The sequence below is a fragment of the Molossus molossus genome, unplaced genomic scaffold (assembly GCF_014108415.1).
Source record: "Molossus molossus isolate mMolMol1 unplaced genomic scaffold, mMolMol1.p scaffold_m16_p_35, whole genome shotgun sequence".
NCBI classification, from domain to species: Eukaryota; Metazoa; Chordata; class Mammalia; order Chiroptera; family Molossidae; genus Molossus; species Molossus molossus.
This window is the reverse complement of record NW_023425372.1, coordinates 566,580-578,337: the sequence shown is the minus strand read 5'-3', so window position 1 is coordinate 578,337 and position 11,758 is coordinate 566,580. Positions and strand designations below refer to the sequence as shown.

The window sequence follows — 11,758 nt, the reverse complement described above, 5'->3', positions numbered from 1 at the left end:
TCCCAGGGGTGCAGGGACCCGCTGGTCCACCTTGTCCAGACCCCTTCATCCCCACTTCCTGGAGGAGCCTCCCTGTACCCGTCTCCCTTTCTGATCATGGCCTGTACGGAGAGCAGCAGCTGCGTGGACTGCTTTCATTGGCGTGTGCACCAACTTTGCACGAATTACACAAACATATTGACACATGTGCCATAGAGTTCTTATAATCAGGAGCAAAGACCGTTTTATCCGAAGGAATTCTATCTAGGGCTGTGCAAAATTCAAAAGGATCAGATCCCTTTAAGAGTCCAGAGTTGCCCGGCTAGTGAATGGAGCATCGTCCCGTGGACTGAGAGTTCTGGTTAGATTCCCCCGTCAGGGCACATGCCCGGGTTGTGGGTTTGATCCCCAGTAAGGGGTGTGCAGGAGACAGCCAACCACATCGATGTTTCTATCTCTCCCTTCTCTCTCTAAAAAATCAATAAAATGTATATATATATATTTTTTTTTATCCTCACCCGAGGACATTTTTCCTTTTTTTTTTTTTTCCAGATAGAGTGGGAGGAAGAGAGAGAGAGAGAAACATCGACGTGAAAGGGACACATCGAGTGGCTGCCACCCGCACGACAACCAGGGCCGGGGACAAACTGCAACCGAGGTACATGCCCTTAGCGGGAACCGAACCTGGGTCTCTCCAGACCGCAGGCCAACGCTCTAACTGCTGAGCCAAACCGGCCAGAGCAATAAAATATATTTTTAAAATAATAATAATAAAAGAGTCCAGAGTCCATTAAACAAAATGGACCCAGGCCATGGGGAAGTCCCGGTGGGCCAAAGGTCGCCAGACGGGAAAGGACCCGAAGTGAGCACTCATGGCCTCGGAGCCAGAGGTGGAAAGGGCTCCGTCTCGAGGGGGGTGGCCGTGCAGGTCACTGTCCCTCCCTGAGGCGGGTCCCTCCGTCCTGCGGGAAGGAGAGGTGTTGCTGTGGGTGACGGCGGGCAGTTCTGCAAACGTGGTCTGTTCTCACTTCCAGATGGCAAAGGGTGGGCTTCTTCGTGACCTGGGAGACGAACACGGAACAAAACACACTGGTTGCCCTGGCCGGTTTGGCTCAGCGGTTAGAGCGTCGGCCTGCGGTCCTGAGAGACCCGGGTTCGGTTCCCGCTAAGGGCACGTACCTCGGTTGCAGTTTGTCCCCGGCCCTGGTCGGTTGTGTGGGTGGCAGCCACTCGATGTGTTCCTTTCACATCGATGTTTCTCTCTCTCTCTTTGTTCCTCTCTCTCCCTCCCACTCTACCTGAACAAAAAAAAAAAAAAAAAAGGAAAAATGTCCTCCGGTGAGGATAAAAAAAAAAAAAAAAAAAAAAAAAAAAACACACTGGTCACCACGGAAGCTGACGAGCACACAGGGGAGGTCCGCTCACCAGGACAGCGGGTTGACGTCACCTGAGGGCCCAGCAAAGGGGAGACAGAGGCTCTCTGTGTGGGGGGGGCGCCCCTCTTGGGCACGCCATCCTGCCCTGCGTGTTCAGAAAGTGGGGCTCCTGGGAGGGACGCCCACAGCCCGGAGCACTAGTGTAGACACAGCTGTCTGAACCTCCCAAGCAGGGGCCACACTGCCAGGGGTACACGGGGCACAGCCTCTTCCCTGAGGCCCCGGCTTCCCTCTGAGAAACAGTGGCACCCAGTGACCCCTATGGCCATTGGTCCCTGGACTGTGGGCCTTGTAAGTTCTCTTCCCCAGACAGCATGTGCCCTGGGAGTTGGGGGCCCTGAAGTTAACTCCATCTCTGCTTGTGACTCAGGTCATTCCTGCCTGGATGTCAGGCTCCCGATGGAGCAAAGCAAGGAGGGACGGGTCACCTGTCCATCCTCCTGCTGGAACGTTCTGGGTCTCTAAGCGGCTTCCCGCTCCTGTGCCTGTGCTGTTCCCACTGTCATCGCTTCTGGTGGCTTCCTGATGCCAAGGGACCTGCTCGTGCCAGGTGGGAGGCTGGGGGAGGCTGTGGCTGCCAGCACACCAGGGTGGCAGTACCACACGAAAGGTGGCACACACAGACCTCAAATACCTTTTCTCTAGCTCCACCTTGTGCTTGTACATTTTCTCTGCCAGGTCAGAAACAGAGACGATGGAAAAACCATCTTTCCCCATCCACCTGCCATCCTGACTCTCACTTTCCAGTGGGATCCAGGGGTGCCCATGTTACTAAGTTTCCAAGTCAGGGGCTCCAAGGTTGTCTCTGCAGCCTCCTCTCTGGCTTCCCCTGCTTTGCTTTGCTTTTTATCCTCACCCGAGGACACCTTTCCATTTTTTGTTCCGATAGAGTGAGAGGGAGACAGAGAGAAACATCGACATGAAAGGGACATATCGAGTGGCCATCACCCACACGACCCAACCAGGGCCGGAGACAAACTGCAACCGAGGTACATGCCCTTAGCGGGAACCGAACCCGGGTCTCTCTGGACCGCGGGCTGACGCTCCGAGATCCAAGATCAGAAGTCAGCAAACTTTTTCTTTAACAACCAGAGTAAATGGTTTCTGTTGAAACTCAAATGATCCCTCATAGCTAGATAGCAGTCAGACGATATGTAAACAAGTATGGCTGTATTCTTCATAAAACTTTACTTGTGGACACTGAAGTGTGTATTTCAAATGTTATGTATCAGGCTCCAAGGCCCCACTTGGCTGAGTGAGAGAGGCTCCGGCCCGGGCTGGGCTGTCCTTTTATTTCTAAGTTTACCAGCGGTCTTTTTAAATCTTTACTTTTTCCAGTAATCTGAGCAAAAAAACGTTCCCCATTTCTGATGCAGGTGTTCTTTTGTGACTTTTACCGTTTTTCTTTTTCTTTTGGTATGTGCCCCTAGCGGGAACCGAACCCGGGACTCTCTGGTCCTTAGGCCAACACTCCAACCGCTGAGCCAAACCGGCCAGGGCTACCGTTTTTCTAACTCCATTTAGCTCAGCATGAAATACCCGGTTAATATTTTTGTCTGTTTTCCGGCTGTCTTTCCGGTGTGCGTTCCTCATTGGTAGGGATGTTACTACACATCTTGTTCTCTTTTTTTCTGACGCTAAATCTGAGGGATGTGATTTCCACTCCGTCCTGTCTCACAGGACACAGGGCGTTTGCCTGGACTCCCAGGCAGGGTGTGGTGGGCGGTGATATTGCCCCAACTTCCCAGCTTAGCCGTGGACAAGTGTTGTTACAGGGCTCTGCGCCTGGGATGGGGTCCCCCTCCCCACCTCACACTGCCTCCTTCCTCTGCCCAGTGTGTTCTGCCCACTTGGAGTCCAGTCTGACAGGTTCTCCCCTGCTGGTCCCTTCTCCCTTATCGGTGACCATTCTGATGCGCCCTTACATTCATGTTTTATCATTTACCTTGACATCCTGTTACTGATCTGGTTATTTTCCCTCCTTGCCACATCTCTGAGAGGCAACAATGTCGCAGTGCACACAAATAGTTTGTTTCCAGCCGCTGCACAATATCCCAGTGTGTCCCTCCTCCACAAGTCCTTGTCTTCACCCTGGGAAGGACACAGGCAGCTGCACTATTATCTCAATGTTTCTTCTTTTTTCTTTAAATCCTCACCAGAGAATATTTTTCCATTTTCAGATAGAGTGGGAGGGAGGGAGGGAAAGAAAGAAAGAAACATCGATGTGAGAGGGACACATTAATTGGTTGCCTCCTGCATGACCCTGACAGGGGCTGGGATCAAACCTGCAACCCAGGTACAAGCCCTTGACCAAGAATCAAACCTGTGACCCTCTGTTCTGAGGGCTGACACTCTAACTGCTGAGCCAAACTGGCCAAGGCTAGAAACCCAGTTTTATTTCCATTTGCTTTTTTCTAATAATGGAGAGGTTGGGCACGGCTTCCTCTTCTCATGAGTCACTTTAACGCCCCCTGGTACAAACCGCTTTTTCGGGCCCTCTGCACATTTTCCTATTGCTATGACCTTTCCTCTTGATTTTCAAGAGCTCCATGAATATTCTGGGCCAGCGCTGTCCAAAAAGACTTTCTGGAATGATGGGGATGGTCTTGTCTAGGTTGTGCTGGCTGCTGAAACAAGTGACCACAAACGAAGGGGCTTAAAACCACGGGACCGTTGCTCCCAGGCGGCCGGGCTGGGTCCTGCTGGAGGCTCTGCAGAAAAGCTGTCGGTGCCTCTGTCCACCTTCTGCAGCTGCCGACGAGCGCTGGGTCCTTGGCTTGTGGACTCAGTGCTCCAGCGTCCAAGGATGTCTGCCAATGGTCTTCTCCTCGGAGTATCTCCTCTGTCTCTGTGTCCAAATGTCCTTTCTCTTATAAAGACACCACTCACTGGATCAGGGCCCACTCGGAGCAGTTATGACCTCATCTTAATTTAATTACACCTGCAAAGACCCCTATTTCCCAGTAAGGTCACCCTCGCCAGTACCAGGGTTCCGACGTCAGCACAGCCTTGTGGCGAACACAACTCGAGCCTCAGCCGAGGCCCGTTGATGTGGGCACCAAGGACTTGAAATGTGGCTGGTGTAACTGAGAAACTGCATTTTTTTTTTTCATGGTACATGCCCCTAGCGGGAACCGAACCCGGGACTCTCTGGTCCGCAGGTCAACGCTGAGCCAAACTGGCCAGGGCGAGAAACTGCCTTTTAAATTTTAGTTGTTTAACTTATGCCACCACGTATGCTTAGTGGGTGCCGTGTCCAGCAGTTCTAGGCACGTCGCTGACCAGTTCCCATGTTACACATGTGCCAACATTGCCAATAGTGCCCTTTGCTGACAGGAAATCCTGACTTTCGCTAACGTCAGAACTGTTATTTTTTCCTCCAGGTTGTTGTGTGTGTTGTTTTGGTCTTGAGCAATCCTTACACACCCAAAGCATACAAAACATATCCCTATATCTTTTTTATTGGCTTTGTGACTTTACTATTTGTGTTTATAGCTTTAACCTATCTAGAGGTCATCTTTGTACATGGTATGAGGTAGGGATCCGACTCTTTTTTGTCTTGTTAATCCTCACCTGAGAATATTTCTTCCATTGATTTTTTTTTTTTTTATCCTCACCTGAGGACACCTTTCCATTTTCTTGTTCAGAAAGAGTGGAAGGGAGAGAGAGAGAGAGGAACATCAATGTGAAAGAGACACATCGAGTGGCTGCCACCCGTACAACCCAACCAGGGCCGGGGACAAACTGCAACTGAGACACATGCCCTTAGCGGGAACCGAACCCAGGTCTCTCGGGACTGCAGGCCAACGCTCTAACTGCTGAGCCAAACCTGCCAGGGCTTTTTCCATTGATTTTTATTTATTATTATAATTATTTTTTATCCTCATCCGAGGACATTTTTCCATTTTTTGTTCAGATTGAGGGGGAGGGGGAGAGAGAGAGAGAGAAACATCAATGTGAAAGGGACACATCGAGTGGCTGCCACCTGCACAACCCAACCAGGGCCGGGGACAAACTGCAACCGAGGTATGTGCCCTTCACAGGATCCGAACCCAGGTCTCTCTGGACCGCAGGCCGATGCTCTAACTGCTGAGCCAAACCGGCCAGGGCTTTTTCCATTGATTTTTTTTTTTTTAATTAAAAAAAAAATTTTTTTTTTTCTTTATTGATTTTAGAGAGAGAGAGGAAGGGAGAGGAAGAGAAAGAGAGAAACATCAATGAGAGAGAACATCAATTCGCCGCCTCCTGCATGCCCCCCACTGGGGATCGGGCCCACAACCTGGGCATGTGCCCTGACCAGGAATTGAACTGGCGACCCCTTGGTGCAGGGTCGACGCTCAACCACTGAGCCACCCTGGCCGGGCTTCCATTGATTTTTAAAGAGAGTAGAAGGAAGGGAGGAAGAGAGCGGGGGAGAGAGAGAGAGAAACATGGATGTGAGAGGGACATACTGATTGGCTGCCTCCTACACATGCCTGGATTGGGGTGGGAGATTGAACCCGCAACCCAGTAATGTGCCCTTGACAGAGAATCAAAACCAAGACCCTTCAGTGCGTGGGCCCACACTCTAACCACTGCCCCACACTGGCCAGGATGGGATCCAACTTTTTTAAAAAATATGTTTTTATTGATTTTTTAGAGAGAGAGGAAGGGAGAGAGAGAGAGAAACATTGATGTAAGACAGAAACATCCATCGGCTGCCTCCTGCTCACGCCCACTAGGGATGCAGCCTGCAACCCAGGCATGTGCCCTGACTGGGAATCGAACTGGGCCCTCTCAGTCCATGGGAAGACGCTCAATCCACTGAGCCACACGGGCGGGATCCAACTTTTTTTAAATTTATTTTTTTTTTACCTTTGTGGTTAACATCATTTATTTAATTATAATTTTTCCCCAATTTTCATTAATTTATTTTTGTTACAGATGTTTCTCCCTTAACCACCCCCCCAGACCCCCTTCTCCCCAACCCGTCCCCCTACCCGGGATCCAACTTTTTATATCCATGTCTCCGAGCCACTTCTTCCAACCTGGACTTCAGAAACAACCCACCTGTTTCCAGCACGTGGAAATGGTTGCTCCAGCTTGCTCCTTGGAGAGCTTTCAGGATGGACAGCGAGGAGGGAGAACTCGGGCAGAGCCCGCTTGTCGCCCCGAGCGGACTGCATGACTCCGGGAGGCCACGATGGCTACAATTCACAGGGGTAAACCATGAAGAAGACAGAGGGCATGGCCCAGGCGGTGCGGCTCGGCGTTTGAGCATCAACCCACCCACCAAGAGGTGGCTGGTTCAATTCCAGGTCAGGGCGCATGCCCAGGTTGAGGCTCGATCCCCTGTAGGGAGCAAAGAGGAGGCAGCTAATCAATCAATGTTTCTCTCTCATCAATGTTTCCATCTCTCCCTCTTCCTTCCTCTCTCTAAAAAATACATAAATACATAAGTGAAAACATACCTAAAAAAAGAAAGAGGGCATGGAGACCTATAGCTTAAAATCCTAATGGTCTTATTTCTAGGTGGCTCATCTGGGGCACTAGCAAGTTTATTTGCCAAATTAACCAAATGAGAGTGGATATCCTATTTGATCCTGGTCCTTATAATTAAATGAGTAAGGACTTATTTCAGCTTTATTTTAAAAAAATTTTCTTTATTTATTTTAGAGAGAAAGGGAGAGGGAGACAGAAACATCGATGAGAGAGAACATCAATGGGCCGCCTCCTGCGTGCCACCCACCGAGGATTTGGCCCGCAACCTGGACATGTGCCCTGACTGGGAATCAAACCAGCAACCTCTCGGTGCAGGGATGACACTCAACCATGGAGCCACACTGGCTGGACACTTATTTCAGCTTTTAACAAACACAGAGGTAAAGGCTACTTGACTGAATTCAACATCTGAGGAAAGACCAGTGTTTTCCTTACAATCAAGTTAATTATAAGTCATAGATTCATCTAAATTTCGGGAGCAAATGTGAATTTTGCTCTAATCAACAGGCTTTGAAAAGGCCGTTGTAAAGGATGGAGATGCCCAGCCCGTTTTCTATCCTTTTGCCAAAAACCGCTTTCGGGAAGTTCCTATCAAGCAAGTCTCATCCAGTGCCGAGCCTGCTGTCACGGACCAGCAAGCATAGCTGAAGCTGATACAAAGCAGAGAAGCCAGGCCCAGCCAGCGTGGCTCAGTGGACTGAGCGTCATCCCCTGGCTGAGATGGTTCGATTCCCAGTCAGGGCACGTGCCTGGGTTTTGGGCTCGATCCCCAGTGAGGGGTGTGCAGGAGGCAGCCGATGGATGTTTCTGTCTCATATCGATGTTTTTATCTCTTTCTCCCTTCCTCTCTCTCTAAAAAATCAATAAAAACATCTATGTATTTTTAAAAAGTAGAGAACCCAGGTTGGTAGGTTTGAATAACCATGTCAAACGCTTCAGCAAATCTGTGAGGATCCTCACTCACCTTAGGGAAGGCCCTACTAGGGCTCACAAGTCAGCATGAGTCAGGGAACAAAGGAAACTTGGGCTTTATTAGGATCCTCAGAGAGCTTAATTTTTTTTTTTTTTATCCTCACCCGTGGACTTTTTTTTCCCCCATTTTTTGTTCAGATAGAGTGGGAGGGAGGGAGGGAGAGAGAAAGAAAGAGAGGGAGAGGGAGAGAGAGAAACATCGATGTGAAAGGGACACATCAAGTGGCTGCCACCCGCACGACCCAACCAGGGCCAGGGACAAACTGCAACCAAGGTATGTGCCCTTAGCAGGAACCGAACCTGGGTCTCTCTGGACTGCAGGCCAACGCTCTAACCACCGAGCCAAACGGGCTAGGGGTAATTTAAATTTTTTAAACCTCACCAGAGGACATTTTTGCATCTATCTTGAGATAGAGCAGGAGGGAGAGAGAGAAATATTGATGTGAGAGAGACACATCGAGTGGTCACCACCCACATGACCCCAACCGGAGCCAGGGAGAAACCACAACCGAGGTATGTGCTCTTAGCAGGAACTGAACCCGGGACTCTCTGGTCCGCAGGCCGATGCTCTAACTGCTGAGTCAAACTGGCCAGGGCTAATTTAATTTAAATGTTTTTATTGATTTTTAGAGAGAAAGGAAGGGAGAAAGAGAGGGAGAGGGAGAGATAGAAACATCAATGAGAGAGAAACATTGATCGGCTGCATGATCCTTCATGCTCCCTACTGAGGATTGAGCCTACAACATGGGCATGTGCCCCAACTGGGAATCGAACCATCGACCTTTCGGTGCATAGGTTGACGCTCAACCTCTGAGCCAAACCAGCCAGGCAGAGGGCTTACTTCTTTTTAAAAATAATTTTTATTCTTTATTGCTTTGAGAGAGAGGAAGGGAGAGAGACCATCAATTGGCTACCTCCTGCATGCCCCCCACTGGGGATTTGGCCTACAATCTGGGCATGTGCCCTGACCGGGAATCGAACCAGTGACCTCTTGGTGCAAGAGTCAACGCTCAACCTCTGAGCCAAACCGGCCAGGCAGAGGGCCTACTTCTAAAAGGCCCAGTACTGATAGGTACAGAGGAGGGAGTGAGGGAAGGTTCAGCTGAGAACGGTACCAGAGGTGGAGCTGGAGTGGGAGGGGAAGAAGCTGGAGAGGAAGCCAGATGGCTCCAGAGATGGAGCCTGAGCAAGGTGGGTCCAGGGGGGAGGCGAGCCCGCATCGGAGGCAACAAACAGGAGGCTTCCAAAGCCATCTTCTCATTAAGTTTTTTGGCCTCAGTTAATTGTGAAACTTTATTTCGCAAACAGGCAACTTCGGATCCCTCGTTATGCCCGGAAGCCTCAAAATGCCACTCAAAACAGGTGTTTCATTTCGTTTTGGTAATTTCAGAACTATGACTGTCCAATTCGGTGTTAAGAAAAGTAAGTTTGGGAATCTCAAAGGTTTCCCGTGATAACTACTGATAGTCCAAATCACTTTTGGTCATGTTGTCCATTTAGTTAAAAAATACACACGAGTAGGGACCGTAGTTTTTATTTATTTTTATTTTATTTTATTATTTGGTACGTGCCCCTGGTGGAAACCAAACCTGAGACTCTCTGGTCCACAGGCCAACGCTCCAACTGCTGAGCCAAACCAGCCAGGGAAACCATGTTTTTTTGTTTTTTTTTCATCCTCAGCCGAGGACATTTTTTCCATTTTTTTTTGTTCAGATAAAGTGGGAAAGAGAGGAAAAGAGAGAAAATCGACGTGAAAGGGACACATCGAGTGGCTGCCACCTGCACGACCCAACCAGGGCCGGGGACAAACTGCAACCGAGGTACGTGCCCTAGTGGGAACCGTACCCGGTCTCTCTGGACCGCAGGCCGACGCTCTAACCGCTGAGCCAAACCGGCCAGGGCAGGACCATGGTTTTTAAACATAAATTCAGCCAGAGTCCATGTAGGAGGGACAGCTTGAAAATATTCTGAGACTCCATTTTTCACATTTTTCTCTAGAGCAATGGTCCTAAATAGCCCTGCAGGCTCAGTACTGGCCAGTCTCACTGAGAATAGCCTCACCTTAGAACAGCCTGGTCACTGAAAGGTCAGCCGACAGCTGAACAGCCAGTTCTGTAGAGACAGCCTACTCTTCAAAGAGCCTGGTGTCAGTGCAGACAGACCTAGGGAAAGGCCCTGAGACTGGAAATCTACCTCTGTAAGCAAAGGTCAGGGAAAGACAGAGGAAGGAGGAAGAAGCTGTTACTTGTCTGACAACCGGTAAAATGTATTAAAAGAAACTCATACACTGACTGGTGCCTTGGGCGTGGGCCAGATGAGTGGATCCTGGCACCACTTAGCAGGTGCTAGACAACTATATAGGTCAAGACAGAGTACTTACAGTACTCCTAACTATTCCCAGGTACAGGTAACATCCCAGGACCTGGCATATGGCAGGAGGCAAGGGATGGAGGCTGGCTTGTTTCAACAGTTTCCAGGGAGGTGTGAAGCAAACAATCTCCCCACTGGTGGGTCCAGCAGGAGGGTCAGGTAGAGGTCATGTCTTGGACCAGCAGTCTCTCCTCCCCACCTGGCCAATGGCTGAATGACACGGTTTCAGTGGGGCAGTCTGGTTCCAGATAGGAGCAGACTGCAGCTGGAATAAATGAACCAGTCCCAAGAAACAGCCTGATCCCCTACGGGTCCAGACAAAGTGTCAAAGGAGAGCCCAAACAAACAAGCCCTTGAACAGAAAACAAAAAACAAAAAAAAAGACACAAACCCCCCGAAAACTCTAATCAGAACCCGAATAAAGCCTGGAGAGCTTCAGAACACAACAAGCAGAAGCTGGATCCAGGAGAACACTTACCCTTTGGCTCCCGAGCCGTGGAGAAAAAAGGGAACTTAGATGGGCCTGTGGGCGCCACACCTGTTGGCTCCCCAGCCCTGGAGCTATGGGGGAGTCGTCTCTGGCTCCCGATGAGCCCCAAATATGCTGGACATAAATAAAAAGTCGGCCAGGTGTTCATTCAGCAAAAAAGATTTATTTGGGGGTCGGGAGGAAGACTAATTCTGTACGGGCAGCCCCAGGCAGCCCCATGGAGGTTTCCGCACGGAGGAAGATGGAGGAAGTACATTCGAGAGCAGAAGCGGAAGTTGCGGGCAGGTGCAGTCACCACCGCGGAGCTCAGTCCCGTCCCGGGAGCTGTCCCTGCAGGTTCTCTCGAGGACCGGGGTGTGGGAGCTCCTCCCACACGACCTGTCTTGGTTAAGATCTCCGTCATCAGTGTGGAAACCTGACATCACCTAGGCTTCCTCCCTAACCCTCTCTCCCAACACGTGTCAATGCATTTCAGGTTACAGTTTGCAGGGTTGCCGCCGGAGGGCGCTGGCGGACGCCTGCGCGAGCCTGGCGTCGGGAGGCGGTGGGAGGCAGTGTGTCGTTCCAGAAAAGCCGCGGGCAGCGAAAAGGGGACGTGGAGGATCTCTGGGGCTGGCCGAGGGTCCCACGGGTACTAGGGAGCGCGTGGGGCCGCCCCGAGAGGCGCCCGGTCGCATCCAGCCATCTCACACACCAGTCTGGGCCGGCGTAGCATCACTTCCGGGGACAACGACGGGACGTTCGTGACGCCTCATGCGTCATTCTCGGCGACGGCGGCGTGTCCTTGTGACGTCACCACGCCGACGCGGGTCGGCGAGTAGCTGCTGTGAGGAACGCGGGCGTGGCCTGCGCACACCCGGAGCAGAGGCGTGCTCTCCAGTCCGGCGCCCGTGGAGTGGGCCTCCCTCCGCCGGCTGCCTGGGATCCAAGACCGCGCGGGGAGGCCTGCGGAACGCCGAGTACCGGCCCGCGCCTCGCGTCCCGACGCGATACGTCGCCGGCGCCGCTGCTTCGCGTCATGACTTCCGGG

General features: G+C 51.1%; 1 long non-coding RNA gene across 1 annotated transcript; it reads right to left on the bottom strand.

The window, feature by feature from the left end:
* Positions 1-811: 811 nt before the first annotated feature.
* On the bottom strand, positions 812-11,441 carry LOC118643418. Its single transcript, XR_004961988.1, has 3 exons — positions 10,717-11,441; positions 6,465-6,746; positions 812-1,040 (listed from the first exon to the last, which is right to left on the bottom strand). It is a non-coding gene; the product is annotated as an uncharacterized LOC118643418 (long non-coding RNA).
* Between the last annotated feature and the right edge of the window lie 317 nt (positions 11,442-11,758).